This window comes from Schistocerca cancellata, chromosome 4 (assembly GCF_023864275.1).
Source record: "Schistocerca cancellata isolate TAMUIC-IGC-003103 chromosome 4, iqSchCanc2.1, whole genome shotgun sequence".
NCBI classification, from domain to species: domain Eukaryota; kingdom Metazoa; phylum Arthropoda; class Insecta; order Orthoptera; family Acrididae; genus Schistocerca; species Schistocerca cancellata.
Window position 1 is genome coordinate 733,258,651 of NC_064629.1, and position 27,942 is coordinate 733,286,592.

Genomic DNA, 27,942 nt, shown 5'->3' on the forward strand with positions numbered 1-27,942 from the left:
CTAAACATGTAAAGTGTGTTCAACCTGATTACAGAATGTACTCTCATCAACTACCATTTCACCACCTGTTTTGGGAGGGCTGAAGGTTATGTATCACTAGCTAATATAATCGATTCCTAGTACTACTTTTGAACTAAGTTGTAATCATAACTACGGCTTTCTAAAACTATATCAAACTAGTAAATAACACCACACTCACAGAAACACCATTTTAGGAAGGAAAGGAGGAATTGGGTGTTTTTATTACGATGTACCACTTAAACTGCAATACACAATGAGATGTCAGCTTTGTTTACACAGAACATGACCAACGATGATGACAGATTAAATACTGCCATAGATGACGACAGAACCGACACCTCGAAAATTTGAACTTAAGAGCAAAATAATATTGTATTCTATCGAGCACAAAACACACTTTGAAAGCATAATGGACCTTAAAATTAAATATATCCACATCAAAATCGAATGTACAACTTATTAAAATACACAGAGCTCACTTACTGACGCAACTTAAATAAATTATAAGTTAAGAGATGAGCATAATTAGATCTATGTACCATGCACGGAATTCATCTTAATATATAAAAATGGGTTACACACTTATGAGAACTACTGCAGATCTAACTTCGTATGTGGACGGATGTGTTTTGCAGTCTAACTTTTCTGTATTTAACTGAATTTAATGCATGGCAAAGAGTTTGAACTACACTAGTCCGCTAATCTATGTCTCAATGAATGAGCTGCGTGTATTTTAGTAAGTTATACAGACAATTTAGATGCAGATACATTTAATTTGGAAGCCCATAGATCTTGCAAAGTGTGGTGCAGCCACTGAACTTTCGTTGTCTACATTGCTTCTTAACCTATAAGTTTTTGTCGATAGTCGCAATATGCGAGCTGCATGTATTTTAATAGATAATACAGAAAATTTAGGAGTGTAAATATTTAATTTGTTGGCCCATTGTGCCTGCAAAGTGTGTTGTGATCTGTAATTAAATCTGCATGGGTTTTTATATATGATTTGTGCCAGATGCTGCAGTTGTTTATACACTAGTGGAAAACTGTGACAGCCCCAGCAGTATGGTTTTTACTCCTGACGATGTTAGCAGAGACGCCAGAAACTATTTCCAGAAAGTTAAGTGATTTAGACAGGAATATAATTCAGTTTAACACCGACAACAAATTAAATACGTACATTAGTGAGCGTATCGTTTAGTCTTGCCGTTAAGGGTTTCACTTTTCTTCGCGTATTTTTTCAGAAAACACGAAAAGATCGTAAATTCGCGAAGTCGCGTTTAGGCTTAAATTTTGTAAACGTGTTTGTTTCTTGTTTCACGGTAATTTGACTAGTTTCTCGGTAACAGATAAGTAAACTGCCGTAAATAGCGTATAACTTCATTGTTTTAATACAGATTTCATAAAAACAGTGTAACTTTATATCAGAAACTTGCTTATATACATTTGTTTGTAGGTCTAATTCTCGTAACGTTTTTGGAGAATCAAACTTAAAGTATCTCGTTTAATTGTCCTTTTTTTCATTCCATCGAGTGAAGTATATAATAAATACCGTATACCTTCATTGTTGTAATACAGACTCAGAAAAACAGCGGAATTTTAAATCAGACACTTGCTTATACACATTTGTGAATAGGCTTAATTTTTGTAACGTCTTTTTTGATTTTCGATAATTTAATTGATTTATTCTAGCTAAAGTATTATTTTTGCCATGAGTGAGAAGTGCCTGACTTGCCGTTGAATTGTTAGTTCCGGGGTTTGGTGTGATGGATGCAGTAGTTTTTTTCATTGGGGGGACTGCAGTGGCGTGGGTGTCGGTAAAGTGGATCAGGCTCATCAGTGGTTATGTAGGATTTGCAGCAGAGATAGGAAGATAGTGGAACAGGAGGGGAAAATTGCTGCCCTTCCGGCTGATCTACACTCCTGGAAATTGAAATAAGAACACCGTGAATTCATTGTCCCAGGAAGGGGAAACTTTGTTGACACATTCCTGGGGTCAGATACATCACATGATCACACTGACAGAACCACAGGCACATAGACACAGGCAACAGAGCATGCACAATGTCAGCACTAGTACAGTGTATATCCACCTTTCGCAGCAATGCAGGCTGCTATTCTCCCATGGAGACGATCGTAGAGATGCTGGATGTAGTCCTGTGGAACGGCTTGCCATGCCATTTCCACCTGGCGCCTCAGTTGGACCAGCGTTCGTGCTGGACGTGCAGACCGCGAGAGACGACGCTTCATCCAGTCCCAAACATGCTCAATGGGGGACAGATCCGGAGATCTTGCTGGCCAGGGTAGTTGACTTACACCTTCTAGAGCACGTTGGGTGGCACGGGATACATGCGGACGTGCATTGTCCTGTTGGAACTGCATGTTCCCTTGCCGGTCTAGGAATGGTAGAACGATGGGTTCGATGACGGTTTGGATGTACCGTACACTATTCAGTGTCCCCTCGACGATCACCAGTGGTGTACGGCCAGTGTAGGAGATCGCTCCCTACACCATGATGCCGGGTGTTGGCCCTGTGTGCCTCGGTCGTATGCAGTCCTGATTGTGGCGCTCACCTGCACGGCGCCAAACACGCATACCACCATCATTGGCACCAAGGCAGAAGCGACTCTCATCGCTGAAGACGACACGTCTCCATTCGTCCCTCCATTCATGCCTGTCGCGACACCACTGGAGGCGGGCTGCACGATGTTGGGGCGTGAGCGGAAGACGGCCTAACGGTGTGCGGGACCGTAGCCCAGCTTCATGGAGACGGTTGCGAATGGTCCTCGCCGATACCCCAGGAGCAACAGTGTCCCTAATTTGCTGGGAAGTGGCGGTGCGGTCCCCTACGGCACTGCGTAGGATCCTACGGTCTTGGCGTGCATCCGTGCGTCGCTGCGGTCCGGTCCCAGGTCGACGGGCACGTGCACCTTCCGCCGACCACTGGCGACAACATCGATGTACTGTGGAGACCTCACGCCCCACGTGTTGAGCAATTCGGCGGTACGTCCACCCGGCCTCCCGCATGCCCACTATACGCCCTCGCTCAAAGTCCGTGTTCACGTCCACGCTGTCGCGGCATGCTACCAGTGTTAAAGACTGCGATGGAGCTCCGTATGCCACGGCAAACTGGCTGACACTGACGGCGGCGGTGCACAAATGCTGCGCAGCTAGCGCCATTCGACGGCCAACACCGCGGTTCCTGGTGTGTCCGCTGTGCCGTGCGTGTGATCATTGCTTGTACAGCCCTCTCGCAGTGTCCGGAGCAAGTATGGTGGATCTGACACACCGGTGTCAATGTGTTCTTTTTTCCATTTCCAGGAGTGTAGATCAGGCTAGGGAAGATCTGGACAGGTTAAGGGCAAAGAGAGGTGGGAAGTGGCAACAGGTAACAGAAGGAACAGGCCTAGAACTAAGTCTGACAGTTTTGTGGTGAATGTCAAAAATAAGTTTAACCTGTTGCTTCAGTTAGAAACTGATGAGTCTCAAGCAGAGGTAGGTGTAGACAGGACACAACAAACTTTCAATAGGAAATTGAAAAAGAATGTAGGAAAGTCAATGAAAAGGAAGAAAGTTTTGTTGTTAGGCAGTTCTCATGCCAGAGGTGTAGGCCAACTTCTGCAGGAAGAATTAAGACCAGAATACCAGGTCACAAATTTTTTCAAACAAAGTGCTAGTCTGGATCAGGTGACAGAGGATTTAGGTTCACTCTGTAAAGGATTTACCAGGGAAGACACCGTGGGTATTGTGGGAGGGCCAGGGAACAGTATCGACAGAGGTCCTGGGTACAGTATAGAGTGTGACCTGGTAAAGATTGCGTCGGCATCGAGACACACGAATGTTGAATTTGTATCTGTCCTGAGACGCCATGACCAGCCTCATTTGAACTCTTCTGTTGGGAGAGTTAATTTGGAGTTGGAACGGCTGCTTGGGTCGGGTGCGCGGGTTCATATTGATGTGGTTCCTGTTGATTCTCTCAGTAGGTGGGGCTATACCAGGCAGGGCCTACATCTCGACAGGAAAGGGAAGGGTAAACTGGCTGAGGTAATAGCAGGAAATTTAAGGGGGGGAGGCACTGCCATGAATGCTAAAATACCAGTGGTTACAGGTGTTGGAGCAGCACCTTTTTTAGGATAGGTAAGACAGAAAGTTCTACGAGAGGTCAGGATTGAAACAAATCTTCAGTTTAGGAAAGAAATTAAACAGCACATTTCTAGCACATTGGATCACCAATCACAGCTGTCAATTATAAATTTTCACCAATCACCAGAAATTTTATCTCCACCAAGTTGTATCTCAGTCCTAGGTAATTGCATTGATGAATTAAAGTCACCCAACCCAGTTGACATAATCTGCCTCTCTGAACACCATGTGACCACTGGTATAGGAACTAGGCCTAAGCACAATGAGAAACTGAGACAGGAGAGTACTGCAAAGAAAGGTTCTCATAAAAGTATAATCAAAAATAATGGAAGTATATTTCATCAAAATATTGGGAGTTTAAAGAATAAAACAGATGAGCTTCTGGTTTGTTTAGAAGATTTAGAAGCTGAGGATAAAATAGATATACTATGCCTGTCTGAGCATCACATTGTTACTGATATGGATAAGGTAAATATAAGTGGATATAAGCTCTCTGCACATGTAATTAGAGAAAATATGGAGAAAGGAGGAGTTGCCATATATGTCAAAAGTTATCATTGTGCAAAAAGTATAGAAACAAAAAAGTTTTGTGTAGAGAAACATATAGAAGCATGTGCCTGTGAGCTTAAATTAAATAAAGGCATATTTATAATTGTAACTGTATATAGGGCCCCATCGGGAAATTTTCAACTATTTCTGAAAAAGTTGGACTCCTTGTTGTGCTGTCTGTCAGACAGGGGGGAGCAAATTATTATTTGTGGGGATTTCAATGTAGATTCTCTGATAGAGGGTAATAGGAAAAATGACCTTAAAGCATTACTCGGTTCTTTCAATTTGACACCCGTTATTGATTTTCCTACTTGGGTGGTAAAGGATAGCAGCTCACTGATAGATAACTTCTTTATAGAGCAAGATAAGTTTAACCAGATAAATGCTCAGCCTGTTGAGAATGGTCTTTCTGATCATGGTGCACAGCTAGTTACAATATATGACATAGCTCCATTCAGCAGTACTAAACAGTCCTCCAAGGTAGTACATTCAGTCAACGATTTAACAATTGCAAATTTCAGGGAAAGCCTACAGCAGTTAGACTGGGATGAGGTGTACCATGAACCTGATGCCAATTTAAAATATAATTTATTTCGTGACACTTTTGTAAATGCATTTGAAAGCTGCTTACCCAAGAAAATAGTTAAATATACTTGTAAGAAACCATGTAACAAACCATGGCTTACTAAGGGTATAAAAATATCTTGTAACCGGAAATGGGAAATGCATCTGACAGCAAGAAAGAGTAGTGACCCAGAAACTATCAAACATTATAAAAACTACTATGCTATATTAAGAAAAGTCATTAAAAAATCCAGAAGTATGTATATCGTGTCTGAAATCAGCAACTCTGATAATAAACTTAAAACAATTTGGAATATTATTAAAAGAGAAACAGGTCAACCAAGAGCACAGGAAGACAGTATTACCATCAAATTGAATGAAAACTTTACGAACAAAAAGTCAGAAGTTGAAAATATTTTTAATAATCATTTTCTAAATGTTGTGGATATAGTAGGATCCAGGTGTTCATTAGAGAATGCTAGGCTGTTAATGGAAGAGGCCATACCTATGCAATTTGATACAACTGAAATCTCACCCACTTCTCCCTCTGAAATTAGGAAAATAATAAACTTGCTTAAAAGCAAAAACTCACATGGAATTGATGGCATTTCCAGCAAAATACTAAAAGCTTGTTCTCAACAGATAAGTAAGATTCTCAGCCAACTGTGTAATAGCTCTGTGGAACAGGGCATTTTCCCTGATAGACTGAATTACGCTATTGTTATACCTTTGCATAAAAAAGGGGATAGATCTGATGTCAACAATTACCATCCAATCTCCCTTCTAACAGCTTTATCCAAAATTTTTGAGAAAGTAATGTATTCAAGTGTAGCTTCACATCTCTGTAAAAATGAAGTACTAACAAAATGTCAGTTTGGTTTCCAGAAAGGTTTTTCAACAGAAAATGCCATATATGCTTTCACCAATCAAATTTTGAATGATCTGAATACCCGAAAACCACCCATTGGGATTTTTTGTGATCTCTCAAAGGCTTTTGATTGTGTAAATCATGAAATTCTGCTAGACAAGGTTAAGTATTGTGGCATGAGTGGGACAGTGCACAAATGATTTAATTCGTACCTAACTGGAAGAGTGCAGAAAGTTGAAATAAGCAGTTCTCATAATATGCAAAAATCAGCACATTGCTCAAACTGGGGAACTATCAAGAATGGGGTTCCACAAGGGTCAGTCTTGGGTCCTTTGTTGTTCCTAATATATATTAATGACTTGCCATTCTATATTCATGAAGAGGCAAAGTTAGTTCTCTTTGCTGATGATACAAGTATAGTAATCACACCTGACAAACAAGAATTAACTGATTAAATTGTCAACAATGTCTTTCAGAAAATTACTAAGTGGTTCCTTGTAAACGGACTCTCACTGAATTTTGATACACACAGTACATACAGTTCCATACAGTAAATGGTATGACGCCATTATTAAATATAGCCCTTAATCAGAAGCATATAGCTAAGGTAGAATATTCAAAATTTTTAGGTGTGTCCATTGATGAGAGATTAAATTGGAAGAAACACACTGATGATCTGCTGAAACATTTGAGTCCAGCTACTTATGCAATAAGGGTCATTTCAAATTTTGGTGATAAACATCTGAATAAATTAGCTTACCACGCCTATTTTCACTCATTGCTTGCATATTTTGGGGTAATTCATCACTGAGCAATAAGGTATTTATTGCACAAAAGCGTGTAATCAGAATAATAGCTGGAGTCCACCCAAGATCATCCTGCAGACATTTATTTAAGGATCTAGGGATATTCACAGTAGCTTCTCAGCATATATACTCTCTTTTGAAATTTCTTATTAACAACCAAACCCTATTCAAAAGTAATAGCAGTGTGCATAACCACAATACTAGGAGAAAGGATGATCTTCACTATTCAAGATTAAATCTAACTTTGGCACAGAAAGGGGTGAATTATACTGCCACTAAAGTCTTTGGTCACTTACTAAATAGTATCAAAAGTCTGACAGATAACCAACAAGTATTTAAGAAGAAATTAAAAGAATTTCTGAATGAGAACTCCTTCTACTACATAGAGGAATTTTTTGATATAAATTAAGAAAAAAAATTAAAGAAAATTGAAAAAATAAATAAATAAGTTGTTATATTAACTTAATTATGTTGTTAAATTAACTTAATTATGTCATGTATTGGAAAATTACGAAATATCTTATTCATGATCCATGGAACTAGTATTAATCTAATCTAATCTAATCAAGATAACAACTCGGTCACTGTCCATAGTGATGTTTCATCTCTGTCACCATCTTTGGTCGTGTTATCTGCAGACAGTGCAGACTTCTTATTGTTTATTGCAATTAAAGTGATACATCGTAATAAAAACACCTCATTCCTTCTTTCCTCCCTAAAATGGTGTTCTGGAGTGTGATGTTATTTAGTAGTTTAATATAATTCTAGAGAACCGTTGTTCCAACTACAACAGTTCGTTCTGTGCTTAAACTTTATTACGTTTAGTTTTACATTTAATTTGAGTGTGTATTGAGCCTTACACCGAGAGTAGATTCAAGTGATTACATTCAGAATGCCTACTTGGTTTTATGTTTGCCTAGTGTTACAGCAAACATGCATTTCCTGCAGTTATTGACCTCATCAGATTAGTTTTACTATAGCAACCTTTTATGCCTAACTCGCAATGTCAACTGACTGTTATTTGTAACTATTTACGCATGGAAATAACATTTAGGTACATCAGAGTCATGTTGTAGGCACCAAATTGACGGATATGTGTGTGTATGTGAAAAATAACATTGTGAAACTTCGTGTAAATATCGCACTTTTTTGCATTGCTGATGAATGTTTTCAGATGTCTTAGACTTGGAAAGGATACTGTGACACTCGCCAAGCACCACGTATACGGAAAATAATTATTCTGGTGCTATGTGTGCCATACATGATTTGTATTTAGAAGTTTTGTCTAGCAGTATTTAAAGTAACGCTTATCTTCAACAACTATATAATACTGATTTGTTAATTACATTGCATAATGGCATGTTTGTTTTGAACAATTTATGGAGTTTCATTCTCAAATTCTATAGTGAAAACTATACACATTCTGTTTAAATTTACAAATGTTTCTGGGAGGTCAGTCCATAAACAATATGTGTAGTCAGAAAGGAAAACATAGTTGACAGTATGTTCTAGCACCATATTACGCAAATCAGGTGGAAGTTACGGACTTTTTAAAGTCTGTGTATGTATTTGGGTGGGGGGGGGGTGTATAATTCAGAGGGAAAAACCTTACACCATTTGACGTAAACATATTTAACTCTCAAGCGAAAGTCTGTAAAATAATGCATATTTTTGAACTTGCAACTAAAGGTTTGTATCTACATTCTGATTGGCTGCCTAATTATAATACTTCGCAGTGATTGACTGGCAGAATATGAGGGGTGGAACGGGGAAGGAGAGGGGAAAATGGGGGTTAAGTAGGAAGTCACCATTTCTTATGCCGCGTCCACACGCTTAGCGCTTGCCGCAACTCCAAGCCTCTACAAACGCTTGGCTGCGTTTGGGGAACTATCCACATGCTCGCGAGTGCGCTTGTTTGTTCTGGAGAAGCAAGCATGACGGACGTAGGGGTTGTGTCGGCCATAACCTTTGGCTTAACCTACCTTTATTATAAAAGTAAAAAAAAAAAAAATGAGGAAAGAAAACGAAAATTACGGCAAAGAAGATGGCGGATGTTAAAAATTCATAGAAACCGTACCAGGTAATTGTTAAATTATTACATTAGAGCTTCATTCATGTATCTATGACCATTATATAGTTTCTTATGTGTATTTCATTTAATATTATTATGCCTATGAAAAAATTTTTGATTTAAAATTTATGATTGCAGAGAATTTATGGAAGGAAAATGTAATGAGCTTCTTCATGAGCCCTCTGGACAGTTTGATAACTTCTGCACGATGACCTACGCTGATTTTGAATACTTGCTGCATGAAATTTCACCTATGATTTTGAAGAAAAATATAGACTTCTGAGAAGCTATACCAGCTAAATATCGTCTGGCAATAACATTAAGATATTTAGCATCTGGAGACAGTTACAAAAGTCTACACCATTTGTTTAAAATACCCATCCAGGCAATATCAAAAATTATACCTGAAGTCTGCAGAGCTATTAATAACGTTCCGAAAGACGAAATAAAGGTAATGTGAAACATGTTTGATATTTTGTTTTTAATATTTTTATTAGTTTGAAGAGCTAGGTGTACAAAAATATTAATCAGTCTTCTGTACAATTGTTATTACTTATGCACTAGTATCATACAGCTCAAAATTTTCGTAAGCTTTTTGGAATTCTTCGTTAATAATGTTTTGTCTCTGAGGCACGATTATTTCTTCAGATACCGGTACCGGTATTACCCTAATTATAGAGGTGGGCTTTGAATGGTTGGATTCCGTTGAGTAAATAGTTACGTTGTCATCTCAATTTCGAGGATGTGGTAGTAGTAATGGAGTGGAGGAATTTTCAAAATTGGAGATGGTATTGGTATTGAAGGGGTCATGATTTGGGGTAGAAGGTTCAGAAAATGACGTCTGCACACGTGCTGAGCGGTTTGGTACTACTATATATCCACTTGACACTGATGACGGTCTAGAAAATTGAAATCAATTATGAGGAGATGGTGTTTCACAGGAAAATGACCTCTGTTTAATTCTTTCGATAAATAAACCATCTATTTCATACATCATTAATTTCCTGTCGTCTTGAGGAAGTTCCCGCATATTTTTGGCTAATAGCTTAGCATACAGACCACATTAATCATCTTCAGCATTTGCACATGATAGACATTGACTAAGTACATTCGTTAATTGACCAAATGCTGTGGCCAATTGCTGTTCCGCCATATTCGAAGCAGTGCGGCGACGAGATTTCTCCTTATATTTACTTGTAAATGGTGAAGAAACCGTAAATGTAGGAGTCGAGGGCCGGCCGTAGTGGCCGAGCGGTTCTAGGCTCTACAGTCTAGAACCGCGCGACCGCTACGGTCGCAGGTTCGAATCCTGCCTCGGGCATGGATGTGTGTGATGTCCTTAGGTTAGTTAGGTTTAAGTAGTTCAAAGTTCTAGGGGACTGATGACCTCAGAAGTTAAGTCCCGTAGTGCTCAGAGCAATTTGAATTATTTTTTAGGAGTCGAGGAACCCGACACGCAGTTATGATTTTCTGTCTCCTCAGCTTCATCCATCGTTTCTTCGCCAGCTGTTTCTGATGTTCTTGACTGCTGCAAAAATTAGATTTTATTAATTATTCTACGGTACGAAAAAATTATTTCAAATTTTAATTATTATTTTAACATTATCTTTTCAGATGCCCTCTATAGTGGAAGATTGGATTATTATAGAAAGGGGATACAGTAGTAAATTCTCGCATTCTGTGGGATCGTTGGATGGGAAACATACAGTTATCGAGTGTCCGCTCATAGTGGAACTGAATATTTCAACTACAAGAAAACTTTCAGTATAGTGCTTTTGGCATTAGTCGATAGCAATTATAACTTTGTATTTGTTGACATAGGATGACAAAGGAGGATTATCGATGGTGGTGTTTTCAACAATTCATTATTATGGCAAAGAATCTGCAGAAACGAAATGAACTTCCCCACACCATGCCCACTTCATGGATCGAATACAAACATAAACGTGCCATACGTATTTTTAGCGGATGGTGGCTTTGCACTCAGTACGCATGTTATGAATCCTTACCCTGTACATCAGGAGATTTGATCGCCAAAACAAATATTTAACGAACAGTTGTCTAGAAGCCGGGTTGGAGTGGAGAATGCTTTTGGCATTTTAACTTCAGTGTTCAGAATTTTTAGAAGACCTATTAATTTAGATCTTGAAAATGTGAAAGAAATTACTATGACTGTGTGCTACTACATAACTTTCTCAGAAAAAGTAGATCTTATTCAGAAAGATATATTCCCCATGAAACTTTCGATGTATGGTATAGTAATGGGAATCTGGTAACACCTGGTGCATGGCGGAATATAACAGAATATAATACAATGCAAAATTTTCCACTTGTACCTCGAAGATCACCGCTAAATGCCGTCAAGATTAGGGACGAATTTACTTCATACTTTTGTAGGAGTACGAATGCTTCACGAGGAGTTCTGACTTCTTAATTTTAGAGCATGTACTTCATATTATAGAAGCACTAAAAATCAAACTTGATAGATTCCAAAATACTGAAATGTTTTTGCTTACCGTATCTGAGTTCAAACCAATCTTGTTGGTATATATTGACAAAAGAAATGATTCCATGCTGGTATGCAAACCAAACTGGTTCGTAAATATCTTCGACTCCTGAGGGAAAATTATTATTACTTATTATTTACGTGATATACATACTTATTTTGTTAGTAACACAACTATTTTAGTAAAAATAAATTTAGAACTTGGAAAAATATACACTTTGTTCCAATCATCTATTTATCAAATTTATTGTATATATCCTGTAAATATTAATAAATAAATAAATTTGTACCTGAGCCAGAACGAATAGAATCTTGTTTATTCTCTAAATGTTTACGAAATGTGACTATACGAATTTTCTTTTTGTTTTTAATCTCCTTGACAGGTTTCTTTAAAACTTCACAGAGACGACTCCAGGCATCAGCCACTTTTTTTATCTTTATGGTCTTTATTCCTCGGGTCCCAAAAGCAGGGTTCTGCTTGATAACATTCGATGAACTGTAATACTGTATTTCCTCGTTGGACCAGTTACTGGTTTTTCATTTTTTCTGCTGTAGCCTACTTCTATACAAAGAAGAACTCCATTCTGTCCGCCGCCAGTGCACAAACAATACTAAGTCCACAACAAACGTGTGGACACGTCGCAAGCGCTTGCCGCAAACCCCCTTTGATTTGTGCCAAAAAACAGACACTCTACCGGATCGGCCACAAGCGCTAACAAGCCTACGAAAGTCAAGCCAAACGCCTTATCCACACGTTTGAATTTGTGATGGCTTGTCGAGGTTTGGCAAGGGCGTGGAAGCGGCGTTACATGTTTTATAACTTGCCATCACCACCATTTTGCCTTTTTAAAATTTCCTGCCATCTGTCTCTTGGATTGTTAAATTTCTCATTATTTTGCATTTTTATAATTTCCCATTGTAACCCTTCTTTTTTATTTTAAAATTTTGTGCCGTCAACCACCATGGGTTTGTAACTTTCATTCTATCCGTCATCTTGAATTTTTTAATTTGGAGCCACCACCAGCGACTTAAGTGGCACTGACTAGTGCTGTCAACTTACAGTACACACTTGAATGCTCATATATGTACTAATCCTCTCTCATCACTCTGTAATGGTGTCAATAAATAACATACTGAACTATGCGACTGTTAAAGTTTCCTGGTATTAAAGCTGTGTGCCAGACCAAGACTCGAACCTGGGATCTTTGTGTTATGTAGGCATGTGGTCTACCAACTTTTTTGTGTTGTTTTGTATTTGTTTTGTTTTTTGAGTTTCTCTTTTCTTATTTTTAAGGAAAGCAAAAGGGAAGTTCGCCCTCCAATTTAAAAAAAGAAAAATAAACATTTACTCCACCAGTAATTGTGACTAGGGTCCTCTCATTGCCTGAGAATCCTAGCATGTCTTGTCGTATCTTATGTTGGGTCACCATTGTTCGTTCTAAAGTCATCTGCATTACAATGTGTCCATCATGTCTCACCATAGATGATCCAACTGCGTCCAGAGGCAGTTCAAAAAATACTATCTATATCTGGGGTCCCTAGCTATCGTACAATGCCATTCCTCCATATAGTTCCAGAAATGAAGCACATCTTTTGGGGCAATACGTAATGAACCACATGGCTTCGGATCCATTTGATGGCATTGGTCCTCGACCTTGGATAGTACATTTTGTCCATATGAAGAAGAATTTTTGCAGTATCGTGCGTCAGTGTTACCTGCAGTAGGAAGGTCACCACTTTTTTGATGAAGTACCAGATCACTGTGGACTCTCCACAGCTAAGACAGTGTTTGTTTGTGCCAGTCACATTACATTGCACGCTGCGTGGGGATTCCACCATGTGGATTTTATGTAGACGTTCCTGTGTGATCTATCTCTTATTGACTGGCCCCTACCAAGTGGACTGTGTGTGCGAGTCGAATAAAGCTGCGTGGACTGTACGTCACATGACCTGCCTTCACATACTGGGGTATTTCATTTCTACCATATTCGATTGTCGTCTCTGCTGCGGGCGTAGTAAATTTCCTTCGACATCGACACCGGTGGAGCCAGGAAAGCATCACGTGTGTAACTGAATTCCAAATAAAAAGGTCCCAGGTAGAAGAATGGTGCCAGGATGTTTTGCAACGACACTGGGGACTCTAGGGAGGCTGGTGCTAAAGTTCCCAGCAGCAGCCTCGTGAGGGTGGTGGGGCAGCAGTGCCACAACCGTAAATGTGAACTAACTAACGAAGCCACCACTCTGTCGTAAACGTTTACTAGCCCTAGTCCTCCCCTATCCTTGAGAAGAGGAATGGATTCATATCGAACTTTGAACAAATTCCTTTGCCAAGGAAGTAGCCGAGAGTTGCGTAAAGCTGCAGGCCATTTGGTTCGTAATTGAAAGTGCCTGTGCGACGTGCGGGATACGCCAAACTAGGTAGACATCGGCATACTGCGTCCTTTGGAAGATGTTCAAAGTCCACAGGCGGTGATCTGCTATCCCTGCTCTAATTTGGTGCACGTGGCGCCTTTAACTGTGGATTGTCGTACAGTGCATATCTTTCGTGAAGTCTAAACCCAAGCAACTCATCTGGTCACTCATGTGTAATGGGGGTGACACTGTCAGATGGTAATCCCATCCCGACTCGCATGGCTACTGACTTTCTGACGTTAATGTGGCTACCCGAGACTGCCTCATACATCGTGATCCATTCGATGGCGATCACGGCCATCAAGACGTCTGCATAAGCAGTGCACCAGAAGGTGGCAGTATCGAGAACTATCCCAGCCAGTCTACGGCGTCTGCCACATAACAGGGGTTCTAAGGCCAACGCACATAATATCATTGATAATGGACAACATTTGTTTACTGAGCGACTTTTCTGAATGAAACGACCGATAATGAGCACTCTCGATGACACATCACATAGTAGGTGCATCACCGATAAAGCGGTCTGGGTATCACATGCTCCATAGAACTGCAGTCGGGAAGAAGTGATCAGCTCAGTCAAATAATTGACTAAAGTCTATGGGTTCCAGCGTCCATGGTGTACAATGAAACTTCACAAGTGTTATCAAGTCCTTATATCGGCAAAGAGTTGCGCATATGTTCTGGGGACTCCCAATAATGCTTGATCCTGTGAAATTGCATACTGTATGTACTTCTGAAATGCTTAGCCATTAATTGGTGGAAATTTTCATGTCACTATTCATCATCGTCAAGGGTCAACAATCATGGATAAGGGACCCTCCATGTGGTTTATGAACAGGCACTATCTGTTGTATCCTGCCAACTCGTCAAATATGAGGTACCAAGGAAACCTGCTTTCTCGGTTCGCTAGACAACAATTCAAGCAAATCGTGTTAATGAATTTTATTTACAGAAAATAAATGACAATAATTAACTTTGAGAAATTTACGATGATGTGTCCCAAGCAAAGGGCGACATGCAACATAAGCAATCTCTTCAGTATATTGAATCATAACACAAGAGAAGTCGCTGCTATACAAGAGCCTATTCTTGATGCCGCTGTCGAAGTCGACGAAGTAGGCCGCGGCTAGGCGGCGCGGTTCCTATGTCTTCTTCTTCAGTTAGTGGGCGCGGCCATCGCGTTGTCGTCCTAGAGAGGGGTCAGTCAGCATGCTATTGGCTGACGTCTTCTTCACAGCCTTCTCTGCTCTAACGGTCCCGCCTAGCGTGCTGGCGCTTGACTTTATGCTGGAACACTATCAGTCCTTGTAAGAAGTTTACAAGAAGCGCTACATCTGGAGACACCAGTTCTTGGCATATCTCTGTCCAGCACAGTACCAACAGCTGCTTGAAGGTCCGATAAAACTCCAAAGTGAGGCCGCCTGGTCCTGGTTCGTGACTGTGCCTCTGTCAATGGCATCAGACAGCTTGTCTTCTGACACGTCTCCGATCAAGTCTGCTTCCAATGCCTGCAGTATAGGGTCGTGGATCAACCCTGAGAGGTCCGTAACGACCTCCAGATCTGGTTGCCACACTGAATATATTCGAGTATAACGGTCACGAAATGCCTTGGCTATACCCTTTGTTTATTGAGAAATCTACCATCCTCCATGTCTACAATGCGTACCAGCACCCACAGTTGCCATTTGTACTCCAGGAACATGTGATACACTGAAGGACATTCTGGGAGCAAGTGGTCTTGTGCACATGTGCATATTACAGTTCCTTCTAAACGAAGGCTCGTGAGTGAAACGATCTTTGCTTTGGCACAGTTGATTGACGCCTGTCTGTCTGGAGAGGGTGGCTGTTCTGAACGTTCTCTGAGGATGGTAAAGTAAAAGTCCATTGTGTGTCTGTGCAACACAGCTGCTTCTCTGCTGTATGTCATGAGGGTTCAATTGACAGCCGGTTTGCACAGCCAGTCCGCCATCTTAGGGCTGAGGGGTGATGACTACAACATCGGACACATGTTTTGTTCCACACATCTTCCACAGCTACATGACAGGCCAGAGAGGACAAGTGGGTTGTTTTGAGTTTCCATGGGCTCCTGCTTCACCATACCCTGAGAGGACCCAGTGCTATGGCACAGATAAAGGCTGAGCGATCCGAAAAAGTTGTTGGCCAAAGTTCTGCATCACATATCGCCGCCAATAGCGAGCGAGTGACAAAAATCTGGTCTAGTCAGATGTATGTCTGCCTGGTTAAGTGAGTATAGCCATGTCTGTCACCATGGATGTGGTGCCAGTTGAAAACTGCGGATGAGTATGTCAAGCTCAGGGCAAGGGGGATGGTGCAGAAGCTCGTCCAAACGTGCTTGTTTGCAACTGAAGTCTCTCCTAATCTTTACATCGTCTATACGACCCTTACAGAGCAGCATTATGTCCTTTGCAAAAAAAATCTGAGGCGTTCCTGCCATCAGTCTGTACCAGAAAGGCATGAACATTGATGAGTCGGACTCCGTTCATCATGGCGGCCATGCTCAGTGCATTGAGGAGATATTGAACGCTATCGCCTACCACGCCCCCTCTATGTATGATGGCAACGCCTCTGCTGCTGGGCAAAGCGTTGGAGACATTAGTTGTGTGACCAAAGAGGTCAGGAAAGCTGGCTATGTGGACCTCTTACAGGAGATTTATGTCAATGTCTGCAGCATTAAACATATCATGCAGCATGGAGAATTTATGGCCCTTTCTTTTAGTGCTGAGTTTGATTGTTGCCCTTCGAAAATTTTTTGCATTGTCTCTACCTCAGATGGTGTCATCATGGACGACGCTAGAATGGGATACCGTCGTCTAAACGCCGCTGTCTCACTGCTACTTACTTGGTCGCCGGATTGGTAAAGGCAAATTAGGTATCACCCTCATCCTCTTCCCTCTCTTTTATCATTGTGTCGCATTCAACGTCGTCTGCCCATGGGCTGTAAGTTGCCAGCTGCTGTTCTGTAGAAGCTCCAAAGGTCGGAGCCATAGTTCTTTTCTACAGCTAGCTGATGGAGGTTCAGCTTCGCTGGGCGTCGTAGCCAGCAATTTGGAGGAGACGAGGTGACCGCGTCTTGAGTATGGAAGGTGTCAAGTCGACCCTCCCCATCAGTTGGTGAGTCCTCTATGCCTCTGCAACGTCGTCACCTTCCTGTTCCGTCGTGAGGAGCAGGCAATAGTTGGAAGGTGCTACATGTCTTTTTTATGTTTGCGAGGTGATCACAGCTCACAGACATGAATTTCCATGTCAGGGTGAGGCTGCTGATCGGTCATCATCGCTCCCTGAGCAAGAAAGGTCGAGGTCAGCACGACCCTGTTGTCGGCAGCCACATTTTCTTGAAATTCGCCTTTTGATGGGTGTCGTGGGCTCTGCAGTATTGTCATTCCTGACCCACAGAGCTGATCACATTTCCATATGGTCGGAAAGCCCCATTTATGACAACGGCCAGCACCTCAAAGGGGAGTTCAGAAACTCTGAATGTGCACGAGCCCAGGCCTGCATGCTGCACTGTAACAACCATGATGCGAACACTGGAGAGACTGAACTTATGTGAGTTCGCGACTTTGTTCAGCACATTTGTGTATCTCGAAATTTATCATCTTGATGTAAGCGATGCTGGCGTGGCCAAGCGGTTCTAGGCGCTTCAGTCCGGAACCGCGCGACTGCTACGGTCGCAGGTTCGAATCCCGCCTCGCGCATGGACGTGTGTGATGTCCTTAGGTTAGTTAGGTTTAAGTAGTTCTAAGTTCTAGGGGATTGATGACCTCAGATGTTAAGTCCCATAGTGCTCAGAGCCATTTGAACCATTTAAACGACGCTGGCCGTAATGGGGAAATGGATGCCTGTGACGTCCAAGGCATCCAGACGTAAATCATCTCATAGAAACCGCTCAACCTCACATGCGCGTGGTCTTACATGATCGATTTCAAAAGTTATCTTTATCGTTGTCTACGGAAAAAACAGGCGTCTGCGCCTCACTGCTGCATGTTGTAAAATGACCAACAGAACTACCCAAGCACGACTCACGAGCCGTCCTCGCAGCCAGTAGTTCCGCCAATACCTTGTTTCCTACCTTTGAGACTTCACAGAAGCTCTCCTGCGAAACTTGCAAGACAAGCGCTCCTTGAAGAAAGGATACTGCGAAGACATGGCCTAGCCACAGCCGGGGGCTGTATTCAGAATAAAATTTTCACTTTTCACCGAAATGTGTGCTGATATAAAACTCCCTGACAGAAAAAAAACTGTCTGCTGGACCAAGATTCGAGCTCGGAACCTTTGCCTTACGCTTGCAAGACCTCTACCAAATTCCGGTCGAGTTAATTGTTGGTTCCTTCACTCAGTTTTTTCGTTGCCCTATATAATAATAAAAAAAAAGCTGAGAGAAGGAATCAACGATGAGTCTGAACAGGTGTCATGTGACTTCCGCCCAGACCAACTGCAACGAACAATAGCGAACAAAATGAATAGGGAGGAAAAAAGTTGGTAGAGGACTTCCCTGTGTAAGGCAAAGATCCTGAGTTCGAGTCTCAGTCCGGCACGCGATTTTAATCTGCCAGGAAGTTTCATATCAGCGTACAATTTGCTGCAGAGTGAAACTTTCTTGATGCGACTGTTGTGATAAAACCTTCACATGAAACTAACCTTATCGGTTCGCTAGATTTCCGCTGTGTTTCGACGAAGATGGAGGCGGCGTATTTCCAGAAAAGTTGCAGACATGCCGCTTATTACTTGAAAACGTACAGCAACCAGCAACTTTTTATATAGCTTTATTTAAGCCAAAATGCGTTTCTGGCTTACACCGAAGCAATAGAGAAAAACAATGTTTTGCTGAAGATAAAAATTAATTACGCCAATTGGAAATGGTTAAAACCCGAAAGAATCGGAGCATAGATGAAGTAAGGTAAAAGGTGTATAGTTGCAGTATTTCTTAAAGTAATTTAATACACAGCTACGGAGCCAGCCACTAGTGTTATGGATAAAATAATCCTGCAATTTGAAGCGGTTGGTACACTCAGATTTTGTTCAAATGGTTCTGAGCACTATGGGACATAACATGTATGGTCATCAGTCCCCTAGAACTTAGAACTACTTAAACCTAACTAACCTAAGGACATCACACAACACCCAGTTATCAGATTTTGTTACAGGGACACACCACGCAAAGCTTAATCTGCATGTCCAGTGCATGTTCCATTTTCGTTTGAACGAACATAGTATGTTTATGTTAAATTGGTTAATGAGATGAATAAGGTAATCAGGCCATGAATAATGTACAAAACATGTAATACGAGGTTCCAAATCATCTCCCAACAAATCTAAGGCTACAGTTTTCGATATCCATAACATCCCAAATGGTTCAAATGGCTCTGAGCCCTATGGGACTTAACATCTGTGGTCATCAGTCCCCTAGAACTTAGAACTACTTAAACCTAACTAACCTAAGGACATCACACACATCCATGCCCGAGGCAGGATTCGAACCCGCGACCGGAGCGGTCTCGCGGTTCCAGACTGAAGCGCCTAGACCGCACGGCCACACCGGCCGGCCATAACATCCCAGATAGACAGGAAAAGGGCTTGACAACGGCTGCAATCAAGTACCACCAACATCGAATACTCTTAAATACGATTTCAGATACAACAGATAAATCAGAAAAGAATTTTATAAACAGAAGTGAATGGATAAAAAATTTTGTTTTGTGCTTTGACTGCTGTCAGCTGGAAGGGAGATGCCGAGAATTCCTTCAAATGTATGACTTTCCTCAGGGAACAGTCTAGGCAACAACCAGTTTCTTTAACGCTGGTATGTAGAGGTGGTGGGGCAGGGCAAAGGGAATTTTTACACTATATACACTCTGTCATCGTCGCACAGTGGTTTATGGAGTACGGGTGTAGAAACTTATTCTTGTACTCATTCACTCGTCGAAGGTGAGACAGAAGACATTACAATGTAAGTCCATATCTTACCCACTGAGTCAAAAATTCATTTATGCAGAAAGAACGTGCTACGTTACCATTACTTAGTCGTAACATGGAACGAGTAATCACGCTCATTGAAGTAAACATTCCTGGAGTTGAAAAACAGCGGAAACTTTGAGAAGGAATACGGCGACAGCATCAGCTGGGCTTCCTATTAGGCTTCACACGCAGTCTGCAGCCTCTCTATCGGAGATCTCTGCGAAAGAAAACTGTCCCAACAAGCTTTGATGAAGGGCAAGTTACTCCCATTCCTAAGAACCACAATGCAAGTGACTGTAAAGTCATAAATCTATACCGCGAACCTAAATTTGGTAAAATGAGTTCTTGAAGAAAATAAGCTATCAAAAGATCAGATCAGATTTTGTAAAACATCGTTTGCACTCTTATGCGACTGGCACGAAATTTGAATAGATATCATCTTTCTGATGTAGAGACACGCCTACCATCTTTCGTTTATATCGCACAACTCCTTCTTGATGTTGCCATTTTTTTCCGTCAGTGTGTTATAGATAGAAAGAGACTGTGATATGGCTCACTGATATGTTTGAGCTCGAAATGGGCGAATTTCGACTATAAAACCGTGTCGGAGCCTCATTCAGTGACGAAAATATTTATTTTTCGAAAATATTTCGTTTTAGGAGTGACGTTTAACCTTGTGGCCGTGCGGCGTGGGATTTGGTTTGTTTTCCCTCTGCGAGCCCAGGTGTTATCAAAGTCAGGATTTAATGCACTCAGGGCGTCCCAGGATTTCAGGGATATGACAGGAACGCTCATTTGAAGGGAAAAGGTTCATGTGGGCATATGACCTATTCCGAATGGGATCTGAGATGGAACACATTTAATGTTCATTTGTTTTGTGGCTAGTGGCGCACATACGAGGTGTGTGAGAAAAGTAATGAGACTGTCAACAATTCGAGTGATGTGGCAACGGTGTGGTGTTCAACTTGTGTAGACCGCTGTGTTGATCCCTTCCAGGGGCTCAGTCGGAATTTCAGCTCCATAAAGCCACCACTTGATTTTTGAGAGCGCTTTCAGTGAAGTTTGAAACGTCCCCTTAGAAAAATTATAAATTACTGTGCTGGTAAACCTCTTACGTTATTTGATTTACAAACAGCTGAGTAAAACTGAACATACTCAAACATTTCTCTCTTTAATTATTTTGATCATCACTAAACTGACACACAATATTTTTTTTGGCGCAACGCAATCTGACTTTCAATAATTCCTACAAAAGAATGGCCCTGACTAACAATAACCTATACCTTTCATGAATCACTTACCTCACAAAAAATCTTTGTTACTCGCACTACTGTAATACAGCGAGTGCCGATACTGCCAGGTAAATAAAAGATTCTAACTACTGAAGGCACTAACTACCGATAGGCATAGTTAGCAAATGAAAGATTTTGATAGAGAACAAACAATGTATTTACCTTAATAATGTTCAAAAGTCATCTACACATCTATAAATTCATGACATCCATCTTTACAAGCAGTCATGGACTGTGCGGCTGATCCCGGTCCTCCCTCGGGCATGGGTGTGTGTGTTTGTCCTTAGGATAATTTAGGTTAAGTAGTGTGTAAGCTTAGGGACTGACGACCTTAGCAGTTAAGTCCCATAAGATTTCACACACACACATCTTTACAAATTTCCTTTTTCTGGCGGACACACGTCCAGGTCGTCCGCTTATAGTGACCTCTCAAAACTCTGGCATCTCTCTCTCCACATCGACCACTGCTGGCGGCTCACCACCAACTGCCCAACGCTACGTGCTGTTCACATCCAACTGCCCAACACTACACTAGCGAATATTCCAACAATGCTAACCAGCCACAGACTGCACACAGCACAGTCAGTGATTTTCATACAGAGTACTACGTGGCGTTACCATCATAAAAACCTAAACAGACTACTTACAAGTTGTGTTTTGTTATGTGTTACGAAAATGGAACAGAGGGATATAGAACAATGTTAAGCCATCAAGTTTTGTACTAAACTCACATAATCAGCGAGTGTGACCTCTAAAAAGTTGAAACAGGCCTGTGGGGTACATTCTTATCAAGAGCATAAAGAATTTTTTCGCTGGCACAAATCATTTTTGGAAGGCCGAGAACACGTTGAAGATGAACCTCGTTAAGGTAGACCAACTTTAAATGTGTACGTTCTGTGGTGAAATTTTTCATCCACTGTCAACCAAATGTTTTACAGAGATATTATTGAAAAGCTCAGGAAAAGGGTGATTCGAGTGAGACCGGACATTGCAAACAAGTGGATGCTGCATCATGATAACGCCCCATATTACACGACCACTTCCATCACTCAATTATTGACCGCAAATCGCATTCCTGGTGTTCCACAGTCCTGCTATTCACCTGATCTGAGTCCTTGTGACTATTTTCTTTCTCTAAATTGAAACATGTGTTAAAAGGACGTCTTTTTGTACTCTCGAGAACATTGAAAAGAATGTGAACGACATGTGAAACGCCGTACTAGTTGAAGCCTTTCAGCGCTGCTACCATGTCTGGGAACAACGACTCCGCCGATATATAGATTCCGAAGGGAACTACTTTGAGAAGGACAATAATGTTCTTTGCAAAAAAAACTTTGGTAAATAAAAGAATCAATCTCTTCTCTTTTCTCACACACCTCGTATGTGTCTTACCCGCTCAATGTGTTTGACCTCGTTGCTTTCAACCTCTTTGCTCTCGATGTCTTTCTGCCACTAAACTAATCCACTGAAAGCGCGGTTACTCATGGTGTGTTGTGACTGAAGTAGGACGATGGACTGAGAGTGTATGAGAGAGAAGCATTGGTCAATTGTGTTTGTACATGAGCTGCTAAAATGCCACACATCTACACTATCGAATAATATACAGATGTGATGTAGGTTTACGGCTTCTGCAACGGTAGTGTTCTACTGCTGTCGGGGAATGCCGTTCCCGCTCTCCGACACATCGAACTCCTGGTCATAGAATGTTTATCAGAATATCCAGCACATTGCGTAAAACAGGTGTTCTTCCAACTTCTCAGTTTCGCAGGAAAATCCATACGATACAGTGTTAATCAATTTCCAGTTTTCTATGAATTTTTGGTGTAGCAGAACGAACGATGGGACAGAATTAATCGCATTTTTTTGAAAATTCCTTTGTTGAACATCTTCAGGACGTTCCTTTGGCCACGCAGACTGTAATGTACTTCCAGTATGACGGAGCCCCTCCACATTTTACCAGATGTGTGAGGGAACCCCTCAACCGCACTTACTCTCATCACTGGATTGGTCATGGTAGTACAGTTAACTGGCCACCAAGATCGCCAGACCTTAAGACTTAATGTTTTTGTTTATGGGGTTGGCTGAAGTCAGGTGTGCTAACTACAGGTGAATACACGAGATGAAGTGTTTGGCTGCACCATGGACGCTGCTGCCCTCATTAGGGAAAGTACAGAGGTGCTCAGACAAGCACACAACATATTCTCCAAAAAGCGCACAAATGCACTGAAGTTGACGGTGGGATATTCGAATATCTATTGAGAACTGTATAACAGATGTAAAGTGACGTGTATGATCATGCTTAGAGGTAAATGTGTTAAAACACGTCTTTTTCAACTGACACTTTGTAAAATTCGTGTTGTAATGTTTACTAACTGTTGTACATGTGTACACTGTCCATATGTAAACCTGACAGTGTACTGAGTAATACAAAAAATAAAAAGAACACACTACATTAAATGTGGTCTGACTTGGAAACCATTTGGAATAGGGAATATGTCAATATCAAGTGCTTTTCTTCAGGTTATCGTTCCTGTGGTATCCTTGAACATCGACCATTCTTCCTGGGCCACCCTGTGTTAATAAACACCTTTACTCGGCAAAATCAAATTAACACCTCACTGCTTGCCTATGAACCACACCAATTTTGTCCATTATTTTCCATGTCAACTGAAAAATCTCATCTTAACAGCTAGCACGTGACACAGTCGCGGTGAAAAGGGGAGTGCATGAAGTTGAAAATTCGGTTGATATCTAAACCGATAGCAATATATCCGAAATAGATTTCTTCTGTTCGACAACTGGATCCTTATAATGAAATTCTACAACGGCGCATCATACAAGAATAAAAACTTTGTTTTGTAAAGTGGCGATCTTTCGACGCGATTATGTTTCACGTTATCACAAAGTATTGATAACTCGAATAAACTCATCTCATTGTAGATCCTACTTAAATATAATACCGCATTACAACGTGTGCAGATAATTGTGGTATTTATATGCTGTATACACAAAGAACGTTTGCTTAACAAGCGCTATGTCTGGACATGCTACTTCATTTTTGGTGTATCCGCCGTGTAGCAGTACAGTTTCAAAACTACAGAGATAACATTATCCAGATCTCTGCCATGAGCTATTCCATTCCACTGGGTTTTTATCGCTCCACTGAAAATTCACATTTGCACTTTGATTACCAATGAGAGAAGAACTTGCGACAGCACAGCCACTTTCATTTCTGCAAAATATAGAATTAAGTACCGCATGTGTTAACATATATTGTTCCAAGCCTTTTTTTTAACATGACTTCATTTACTGCTAGTCACAATCATCTGCTGCTGGGGTCTTGTGCCTTCCACCACTTGTACTTCTATAGTCTTCAGATTCGTTAACATTAAAGCAAGGTTTATACATAAATGCAGAGTTTTATAGATAAATTTACGTTGATGGATAAGAGAACAGATAGATATCCATATCTGAAAACTATGTTTTTGAAGTTATATAGCCATTAGAACTTGGGTACTTCCATTGTAAACTGAAGCAAATTTACTTCTTTGGCCAGTCCAGTGTTGTCAGTGTAAGAACTGGTGGCATGGAGCAATGTGTAAACACTACATTTTACTACAAATCAGCTGTTCCCTGCAGCTGCACTTGCATATCGTTAGTGTTGTTATGATGAGTGATGGTGAGCAATTACACCAGCTGCCCTCACATGTCTGCCGCTTTGGGTAAGCATAGCTCATGACGTGCTCCCAGCTCTCCCCTGTCCCAAGCTGTTGCAACACACAATGCATCATCAGTAGAGGGACAAGGCGGGTTCTGGGACAATTTCTATATTACATTAATTATGAAAATTAATTAATTGATCAATTAATCACCCTCCAACCCCTGATGACATCGTGAGCTTTTGGCAGATGACATGTGGGTCCCCCACAGGGGGCACCCACCCCCCTCCAATCCCACTCCCACTCCCACTCCCACTCCAACTCCCACTGCCCTGCCCTGCCCTGTCCTGCCCTGTCCTGCCCTGTCCTGCCCTGCCCTGACTGGCATTTCCATGATGTAATCCAAGATCGCGGCCTAGGAAACAACACAGCAAATTCAAATTTATTGGTGAGAATATAAAATTTTCCATGTTCACCTTGACGTTCAGAGACCAACTGACCTAGTTCAAAACACTACCACCAGAGGGAACTGTTAAGCCTCCCTCACTCCCCACTCCCCAATCTGGAATTGTTGAGGAAAGGACTTAATCTGTGCTGGGCTGCCAGATAGCATGGGTATAAGTCTTTATTTTGTACACAGAGCAGTATATTGTTTATTTAAAAAAATTGAGTTGCCGTTGACTGAGCACTATACAACATCTCCATCCAGTTTTGTCAATAGCTGCTGGATGCAGAGTGAATGTTTTCGCTATTGGTCTAGCACTGGAGAGTTTCTCGAGCCAGTCTAGCCAATCGACTTATGTGGGAAGGATAGCTGATGGCGGTAATATGACAACAAGCTATCACTGAAGTACAGACGAGTAGCCTCCTGCCAATCTACAAATGAATAGCTGCAGTTGGGGGGACACAAAAATGGGTAACAGTAATGTTATAACAGCGACCCACTGTCCCACTGCACATGTCACAGCCTGTCCTATCTACAGGACTCTTGTAGGAACATCATTTTAGAACGAAACACACTTATATCTATTTACGAGTTGCAAGTCACAGCCTAGCAAGCAGAAACATGGTAAATAAATCGTACAATACTTCTTACAATGACAGTGCATTATTGTATACATGATTGCAGTATGAGAAATCAATAGAAATGGAACAAAGTCCCATAGTGCTTAGAGCCATTTGAACTATTATTATTTTAACCATCCTGCGTGTTGCGAGAGCAGCAGCATAATTTACAGAGCCAATGGATCTAAATGTGTTACTGTCAGTTTAACACCTGACACAGAACTCGAAAACATGATAGAAAAACAAGATGTATGACAGTGTACAAAGCTGCACCTACCTGTGGAAGATAAGAGTAAATGTAGAGATCATCATCTTTGAGCAGCTGTTTGCAAATGCTCCACTATGCTGCAAACCCTTCCAGTTTTCAAATGTTGTGAGGTCTTCCACATTTCTGTCCATAAGAAACACCGCCTCTGTCTTTTATTTTAACGCCGGCCGCTGTGGCCGAGTGGTTCTAGGCGCTTCAGTCTGGAACTGCGGTGCTGCTATAGTCGCAGGTTCGAATCCTACCTCAAGTATGGATGTGTGTGATGTCTTTAGGTTAGTTAGGTTTAAGTAGTTCTAAGTCCAGGGGACTGATGACCTCAGATGTTAAGTCCCACAGTGCTTAGAGCCATTTGAACAATTTTTATTTTAACTATCCTGCGTGTTGCGAGAGTAGCAGCATAATTTAAAGAGCCAATGGATCTAAATGTGTTACTGTCAGTTTAACACCTGACACAGACCTCGAAAACGTGATAGAAAAACAAGATGTATGACAGTGTAAAAAGCTACAGTCATACATTGCTTGCATATGTTACAGTAGAAAAACAATCTGCTTATGAAAGAACAATACAGGGACCCTCATTTGCAATAGATTTTCTGTTAGAAATGGCCCTCCTACAGTACAGGTGATGAAACTTTACAGTACAAGAGATCTCAGTCACAGGTCATCTGCTCTAATGGACCAATACCTGTACATTTAGTAGGATCGCCACATATGCTCGATGTCAGCATGCAGATGGTATTTGTTTCCAATACATCGGCAGAGAGGGACAGAGTAATATGTTATCGAGTTCTCCACTGAATGATGTTAGCAGAGTTTTTATAGTTTGTAGTTTACCTCTGGCAGACGGTACAAAATAATGAGAACAGAGTGAATGTTTGGGTGACAGACATGAATGCACCCTGAGGGATGCAGATGTCCTTCGGACCATAGTACCTGTATGTAGTTTGGGAATGCACCGCAATGCAGTAGCAAAATCCTTGTCCTTCTTCCAGTTCCCATATGATGTGGAGTCTTCCTAATTTTCCCGATAAGAAACACCACCGTGACTGCTCATATTCTCTTTTCTACTACCTCTTGCTGCAGGAGAAAGCTTAGTTTGGCGCAGGCCTTACACATTGTACACGGCTGGTGGAGCTATGACTACATGTTCTCATTTCCGCCGAGAGATCAAAACATGGTCCTGCTGCAGCTGATCAGCTCACCCTGTTTCTGCATGAGGTGCAAAAGGTCGTAGATAGCACTCTCTGACTTCCACTCAGTTCTGACTTAAACTGAAAGGATCACATGGACAAAGCTGTAGATAGGGTGGGGTAGAGACTGAGGAACAGTTACAAGACGCAGAAGGACTGTCTAAAACTAAGCTGCAGTTTTGCTGTATGAGGTCCTTAGCAGATAGATTCGAAAAGGTGACTCGTTTCGAGATAGGAGAGTGCCACGAATATGATTTACCAGTGGCTCTTATCATTTAAAGACATCTCCACAGGATCCAACGCAAGTATGTCGTTGAATGATTAAAAATCGCAGACAGCATTTCTACCAGAAAGCGTAAAACTATAGAGCTGAAAAGCCAATGTATTGGTTTAAAAATTGCTCTGAGCACTATGGGACTTAACATCTGAGGTCATGAGTCCCCTAGAACTCAGAACTACTTAAACCTAACTAACCTAAGGACATCACACACATCCATGCCCGAGGCAGGATTCGAACCTGCGACCGTAGCAGTCGCGCGGTTCCGGACTGCGCGC